At 49.2% G+C, this 7,500-nt stretch overlaps 2 non-coding genes across 2 annotated transcripts in view; both read right to left on the reverse strand.

The window, feature by feature from the left end:
* Window positions 1–628, reverse strand: part of LOC130135678 (28S ribosomal RNA) — a 3,339-nt gene extending 2,711 nt beyond the window's left edge. The window contains exon 1 of the ribosomal RNA XR_008814956.1: window positions 1–628. This exon is cut by the window's left edge and continues 2,711 nt beyond it. This is a non-coding gene — a ribosomal RNA (28S ribosomal RNA).
* A 208-nt stretch (window positions 629–836) lies between these two features.
* LOC130135684 (5.8S ribosomal RNA) lies at window positions 837–989 on the reverse strand. The gene has a single exon (XR_008814959.1). It is a non-coding gene; the product is annotated as a 5.8S ribosomal RNA (ribosomal RNA).
* Window positions 990–7,500: the final 6,511 nt, after the last annotated feature.

Below are 7,500 nucleotides of genomic sequence, written 5' to 3' on the forward strand. Positions count from 1 at the left end.
CCACTAGCCGATGCCCGGAGCACGCAGATGCCGAGGCACGCCGAAGCGCGCGTGCTGAATTCCACAATCGCAATGGCGACGTTTCCACGGGACGTATCGAAGGCCCGGGCTTGGGCCGCCACCGCAATCCGCATCGGTCCATGCCTCGAGTCAATCGGGCAGACCGACGCTCACACCGTTCCACATTCGACCGAGGCACATCGCCGGCCCCCATCCGCTTCCCTCCCGACAATTTCAAGCACTTTTTGACTCTCTTTTCAAAGTCCTTTTCATCTTTCCTCGCGGTACTTGTTTGCTATCGGCTCTCGCCCATATTTAGCCTTGGACGGAATTTACCGCCCGATTAGGCCGCATTCCCAAACAACCCGACTCGCCGACAAGACCTCGTGGTGCGACAGGTCCGGACACGACGGGGCTCTCACCCTCTCGGCGCCCCTTCCGGGGAACTTGGGCCCGGTCCGTCGCCGAGGACGCTCTCCGTACTACAATTCGAACGCCGAGGCGCCCGATTCTCATGCCGGGCTCTTCCTGGTTCGCTCGCCGTTACTAGGGAATCCTTGTTAGTTTCTTTTCCTCCGCTTATTGATATGCTTAAACTCGCCGGGTAGCCCCGCTTGACCGGGGTCGCGTTGGTGAAAGGTAGATTCGTGGAGCATGTGCATGAGCGACACGCACGACATTGATCATGGGGTCTCATCAACCACCGAATGTCGTGGTGCTAATCGCTCCGACGCTCGATTTTGGGCCAACCGGGATAAGGTCATCTCGGGAGGCCAACATACGCACCCAAGTCCCGCCCGCCCAATTCAAGGCGAGGGTTAGGGCAACGCCATGTGTGACACCCAGCAAACGTGCCCTCAACCGAAGCTTCGGGCGCAACTTGCGTTCAAAGACTCGATGGTTCACGGATTCTCGCAATTCACACCAAGTATCGCAGTTCGCTACGTTCTTCATCGATGCGAGAGCCGAGATATCCGTTGCCGAGAGTCGTTATGAATAATAGAGATTGCATGGCATCCCGCACACGCACCATGTCTCGGGGCGGCGGAGCATCGCTCTCTTGTTAAAGTTCCTTGGCGCATTCCGCGCCGGGGTTCGTTGTGCCGCCGAGAAAAGCCCGAGCGCCCGTAGGCACCCGTGCCATCGCAGCTCGGAGACGTGGGCGAGGCCCACCGTCCCCATTGAGTTTGTTATGGTTCTCTCGGTCATTCTCGCTAGGCGCAGATTCGACAATGATCCTTCCGCAGTTCACCTACGGAAACCTTGTTACGACTTCTCCTTCCTCTAAATGATAAGGTTCAGTGGACTTCTCGCGACGTCATCGGGCGGCGAACCGCCCACGTCGCCGCGATCCGAACACTTCACCGGACCATTCAATCGGTAGGAGCGACGGGCGGTGTGTACAAAGGGCAGGGACGTAGTCAACGCGAGCTGATGACTCGCGCTTACTAGGAATTCCTCGTTGAAGACCAACAATTGAAATGATCTATCCCCATCACGATGAAATTTCAAAGATTACCCAGCCCGTCGGCCAAGGCCATGCACTCGTTGAATACATCGGTCAGCGCGCGTGCGGCCCGTAACATCTAAGGGCATCACTGCACTGTTATTGCCTCAAACTTCCTTGGCCTAAGCGGCCATAGTCCCTCTAAGAAGCCGGCCGTGGAGATGTACATCCACATAGCTAGTTACAGCCGAGGTCTCGTTCGTTATCGGAATTAACTGCACAAATCGCTCCACCAACTAAGAACGGCCATGCACCACCACCCATAGAATCAAGAAAGAGCTCTCGTCCGTCAATCCTTACTATGTCCGGACTCGGTAAGTTTCCCGTGTTGAGTCAAATTAAGCCGCAGGCTCCACTCCTGGTGGTGCCCTTCCGTCAATTCCTTTAAGTTTCAGCCTTGCGACCATACTCCCCCCGGAACCCAAAAACTTTGATTTCTCATAAGGTGCCGGCGGAGTCCTAAAAGCAACATCCGCCGATCCCTAGTCGGCATCGTTTATGGTTGAGACTAGGACGGTATCTGATCGTCTTCGAGCCCCCAACTTTCGTTCTTGATTAATGAAAACATCCTTGGCAAATGCTTTCGCAGTTGTTTTTTTTTTTTTTTTTTGGTAAGGTAAGAATGTATATAACTAATCATAACACCAAATACAAACTAGAGCCCAGACCACCACATGACCATATTAGGACAAAGAATGTCCATACAAGGTCAAGAGGGTCTAGCGGGAACTATACAATAAGCCAAAGGACGGCTAAGAACAAGGAAAAGAGAAAAGGGAAAACAAAAACAGCCAATCCAGCCGCAGGTTGGAAGACCATCAACAAAGCTCCGGGAACCGCTAGAAAGGCACCGAACAATGGGAAAGCAAGACTATCCAAAGATAGAAGGAGGTAAATCCCATTTCCTCCGAATAATGCGGTTCCTATAAGTGTCCTCAACTCTCCCCATAGAGATGGCCTTGTCCTTGACGACTTTGAGAAGATGCTTACGCATTCCAGGGATAAAGATACACTTGTTCCTAAAGATCGCATTGTTCCTCTCGGTCCAAATAATGTGACATAAGGCCCCAAAGGAATATCTAGAGATGCGGTGAGCAAAGGAGGATCCTCCACATACTTGCATGGCCCACATAATATGATCCTGCCATGGACGGTTACGCCAGGGTAGATTACATTTTGTCGCCCAAAGAGAAGCCAATCTACTGGTGTAGGTGCATTCAAAAAAGAGGTGGTTGACTGAGTCTGGTGTAGTACCACAAAAAGCGCACAAGGCATCGTGTATCCTGCGGTTATGTAACAGGAATACCTGGGTAGGAAGCCGGTTAAGCGATATCAGCCAAAGAAGAAAGGCATGGCGGGGAGCTATGTGACGGTCCCAGATGAAGGAATGCCAGTGTACTGGATGCCATTTCCTTCGTATATGATCCCAAGCCCGAGAAACAGAGAAGGGATTAGATGGATGAGGAATCCATTCGAAGGTGTCCATCGCATTGTCCATAAAGGTCGGGGCGGCCTCCGTCCAACTCGTAAAGGTGGCCAGGGTATTAGAAGGTTGCCAGGAGCCTTCAAAGAAGGATCGAACTGTAGCCTCCCGAGGAATGCGCGACTGGTATATATCGACATCGCCAAAAAGAGGGAAAAGCGGCCCCTTATTATGCCAGTGGTCAAACCAGAAAGAAACAGAGCACCCATTTCCAATTTTCCACCGGAACATAGTATGAGCAGAAGGGCGCATATCTAGGATTTTCTTCCATGTCCAGGAACAGAAAGTAGGTTTGGACACAATCCAGAAGTTGGCATTCTTTAAAAAGTTTGAGTGTACCCATTTACACCACAACGACTCTTTGTCAGTGAAAAGAAGCCAAATGTGCTTTAAAGTCATAGCATTGTTGTATTCCTCCGCCTCCCGGATGCCTAGGCCGCCTTCCTCTTTGGGTAAGCAAACAGCCTTCCACGCTACTTTGGCACCACCAACTCCAAGGTCGGGACCTTTCCATAGGAACTGCCTAAGTACCGCCTCAATACTATGCAATACCGATTTGGGTAGAGAGAAGATGGTGGCCCAAGATACCGAATAGAATGCAGGATCGACTTTATAAGCCGTAGTCTACCCGCAAAGGAAAGAAAGCGTTGGGACCGTGAGCGGGCCCGAGCCGTGATAGAATCAATCAAGGCCTTGGTCCATCTTGCGCAGCCTAGTTGAGATAATAGGGACCCCAAGATATCGAAATGGCAATGTACCCCGCCTTTGAAACCCAAGGCATTGAATCAATTGGTTGTGCAACGTCTGATTACCTCCCGAGATAAAGATGTTACTTTTCGCCTTATTCGGTATTAAGCCAGACCATTCAGAGAACAAGTGGAGAGATTCATTTATCAGTTGAACTGATCTCAAGTGACCTTCGAGAAAAGCAAAGACATCATCCGCAAAGAAAGAGGTGCGATAACCGGTGTTTTTGCACCGCGTAACCAAAGGGAAATCCGGCATATCGGCTTTAGCGTTAAGAATACCCGAGAAAATCTCCATAACCAGAATAAAGAGGTAGGGCGAAAGAGGGTCTCCCTGGCGAATGCCCCTAGAGCTCCCAAAGTAGCCATGCAATTCCCCATTAATAGAGACTGAAAATTTTGCAGTCGTAACACAGGCCATCACCATCTTGGTAAAGAAGACAGGAAAGTTGAAGGCCAAAAGAGTCTTTTCTAAGAAGCTCCAATCGACAGTGTCATATGCTTTCTGGAAGTCAACTTTAATAGCACATTTTGAAAGGTAAGGCCGGTGGTGGAAATCTGCAAATAGCTCTTGGGCTATCAAAATATTGTCACTGATCCTACGGCCCTTAACAAAAGCCGATTGAGCAGGGCCTATTAGTGTTGGAAGGACACTCGCTATCCTCCTCGCCAATATCTTGGATATGCATTTATATAATGTGTTACAGCAAGCAATAGGCCGAAAATCCGACATAGCTGAAGCATTTGGGGATTTAGGGACTAGCGTCAGAATGGTGTTATTGATTTCTTTAAGCATGCATCCTGTTTGAAAGAAATCTCTTACAGCTACAAGAGTAGAGGGACCAATGATCTCCCAGCTAGATTTGAAAAAATCAATATTGTAACCATCCGGTCCCGGGGCTTTGCCCTTAGCAAGCGAGAAAAGTGTGGATTGGATCTCCTCATCTGTGACCGGAAGCGCCAACAAGTTCCTTTGATTCTCATTGAGGACCTGACCAAGGAATATACCTATCTCGCTAACAGAGGGCCAAGAGGAAGTAGAAGCACCGTTAAGTAACTCCTGGAAGTGAGTCACAATATGAGTCCTGACCGCCTGAGGTTCAGTAACTAAAGATCCATCAGCAGTTGAAACCGAGAGAATTCGATTCGTTACACGTCTTTTGTTTACAAAGTGGTGAAAATAATGCGTGTTTAAGTCTCCTTCCTTGAGCCATCGAATACGGGATTTCTGTCTGTAGAAGGATTCCTCCTGCATTCTCAGCGTAGAGAAGGATCGTGTGAGCTCCACTTCTCTATCTTGAAGGCTCTGGTCAAAAGGGTGTTGCTCAAGGGCCGCCTGAACGGCGTAGAGGTCAGACCTAAGCTGGTCGGTTCTTGTAGATATATCAGAAAAGACACTCTTGTTAAGTTGTTTCAACTTCTGTTTAAGCACTCGCAGCTTACAACAAACAATATACATGTGAGTTCCCACTACTTGTGTATCCCAAGCTTGCTTCACAAGTTCCAAGAAGGTAGGGTGAGAAGACGAAGTTGTAAAACTTGAAAGGTTTCTTGGAATTAGGAGGTGAGAGAATTTTTACCACCATGGGAGAGTGGTCCGAAATCCCGGGGAAGGAAACTGCTTCCGAAAAGGAGAACTCGTTGCATCCATAGGTCATTTGCAAGTACTCTATCAATCTTTCGGAGTTTCCTACTATCACCAGAAGAATGGGTCCAGGTGTATCTAAACCCCACATAGCGAATATCTTCCAATCCCGCCTGGGTTAGACACTCCCAAATTCGTCGAAAGCCGGTATCCAGGGAGTAGTGCTACCCACTCGTCGCCTGGGTCTCTCGATAGCATTAAAATCCCCAAAGAACAACCCACGGTAAGTCGCAAGAGGATAAGGATACAAGATCAGCCCATAACGAACGCCGTTTGACAAAAGTATGCTCGCCATATACAATAGTGAAGAGGCAAGTTTTATTCAACATTAGAAGCTTAAGCTGCACATGGATCAGTTGGTCAGAGGAGTGTAGAATAGTAGTATCCGTAATGTATGATCCCACCCAAACCAGATACGGCCTAGAGGAGAGAGATCATAGTTTGCAACCCATCTCCAACTCGTTGCATAAACCCTTGGAAATATCAAGAAAAAAGGGGCTTTGACTTTGGTCTCAATAATACCAATGCAAGAGAGACGATTATTCCTAATAAGGGTACGGATTTCAGCTTGGCGGAGGGGATCAACTAGTCCCCTAATGTTCCATATTCCAAAAAACATAGGAAAGAGAGGAATATTATCTTCGAGATTTCCTAGACCTCCTCCTCTTGTCTTTCTTCTTCGAGGAGGACGAGCCAGGAATCATACTGGAGCTTATCACGCTAGAACTAGGACCGACAGAGGCTTTAGATGGTTCTTCAACAGCATAAGAAGCCAATGTTCTGGAGCGTGTGTTTGGGGGAGAAACAGCAGAAATTCCTCCTGTGAAATGCTCTTCAGAGTCACTGATTTCCCCCCCCACTTGAGAGCTTGAAGAGTCTTCGGAGGACGTGTGAGAGTTAGTAGCAAAGTCCACAAGTTGCTGGTGTAGCCGTCCTTGAGGATCAGAGAAGGCGGGGAGGGACGTCTCTGCATTAGGTTCTTCCGGTAGGAGCAGAGCCGGGCTGTTGAGGTGCAAGCAAGGAGCCGAAAGACCTATCCCCCTTGAGTTCGAGTCCAGAGGAAGGCTAGGTGAAGTTCTGTACACTGCAGCAAGGCCCGCCTTTGGCTGGTTCAGCTCAGTGCTCAATGGAACACCACCAGGAACAGGGGCGTGATCAGTAGGCAGACCAGTCTTCCCCCCTGAGTTCACGTCCAGGGGAGGAACAGAATCAATCCTAGACAGATCTGTGTTGGCTTCCTTTGAGATGTTCCCAACCAGGTTGGAAGGTCCATGAGCAGGAGAGGGGGCTCGAACAGGAACCTGATAGGATTCCACCCCTGGGTTCGCCTCCAAGGACTGATCAGGAGCAATTCTGATCTGGCCGGCATCTTTGCTCATCGGGCCTTTGCCCTTTTTCCGGTTAACTTGGGTCCATTCTTGAGCTTCTCGAGGGCGCATGGAGCTCCCAGGTCTGGTTTTAGCTTGAGGTTGTAGTGTCTCAGCTCTTTCCTCAGAATGTGCTGGTGCACAGCCAAACCCAGCTGTACCATGTTTGTGCCCAAATATACCACAAGAGATGCACACCATAGGTTTCCATTCATACTCCACATGGACCAGATTAACGTCGCCATCCCAACGTACCTTCACAGATTCCAGTCGGGGCTTTGTGGCTTTGATTTCCACACATACTCTCGCGAAAGAGATTCTAGTCATTTGTTCAGTTTGGGTGTCCACATAGAGTGGCTTCCCAATGGCACTTGCAATCCTGCCTATGCCCGCCGGCGACCACAAGGAGAAAGGAATGTCACGCAACCCGACTCCATACCGGATAGAGTCCATAGCACCCTTTTAAGTTTCAGCTTTGGATGCCATTGCTGAAGTAGCATTGTGCTGCTGAAAATTGAAACTGGGCCTTGGTCTAGTATCTTCCTGCGATATTCCTCATTCGGTATACGAAAGAAGTAGAACCCGTTCTCGTGTAGTTTAACATCCATTAGATGGTCTCCCCAGGATTTTTTAAGAGCTTCTTCCGTTAATTTGAACGGAACTTTCCTGCCAACATAATGTCCCACAACACATTCCTGCCATAACGGATTCTGTTCAGCAGCAATGTCTGGAGTTATGTCCACTATCATTTC

Source organism: Syzygium oleosum, unplaced genomic scaffold, assembly GCF_021117445.2.
Source record: "Syzygium oleosum isolate NSW1041296 unplaced genomic scaffold, Sole_v2.1 Sole_v2.36, whole genome shotgun sequence".
Classification (NCBI taxonomy): Eukaryota; Viridiplantae; Streptophyta; class Magnoliopsida; order Myrtales; family Myrtaceae; genus Syzygium; species Syzygium oleosum.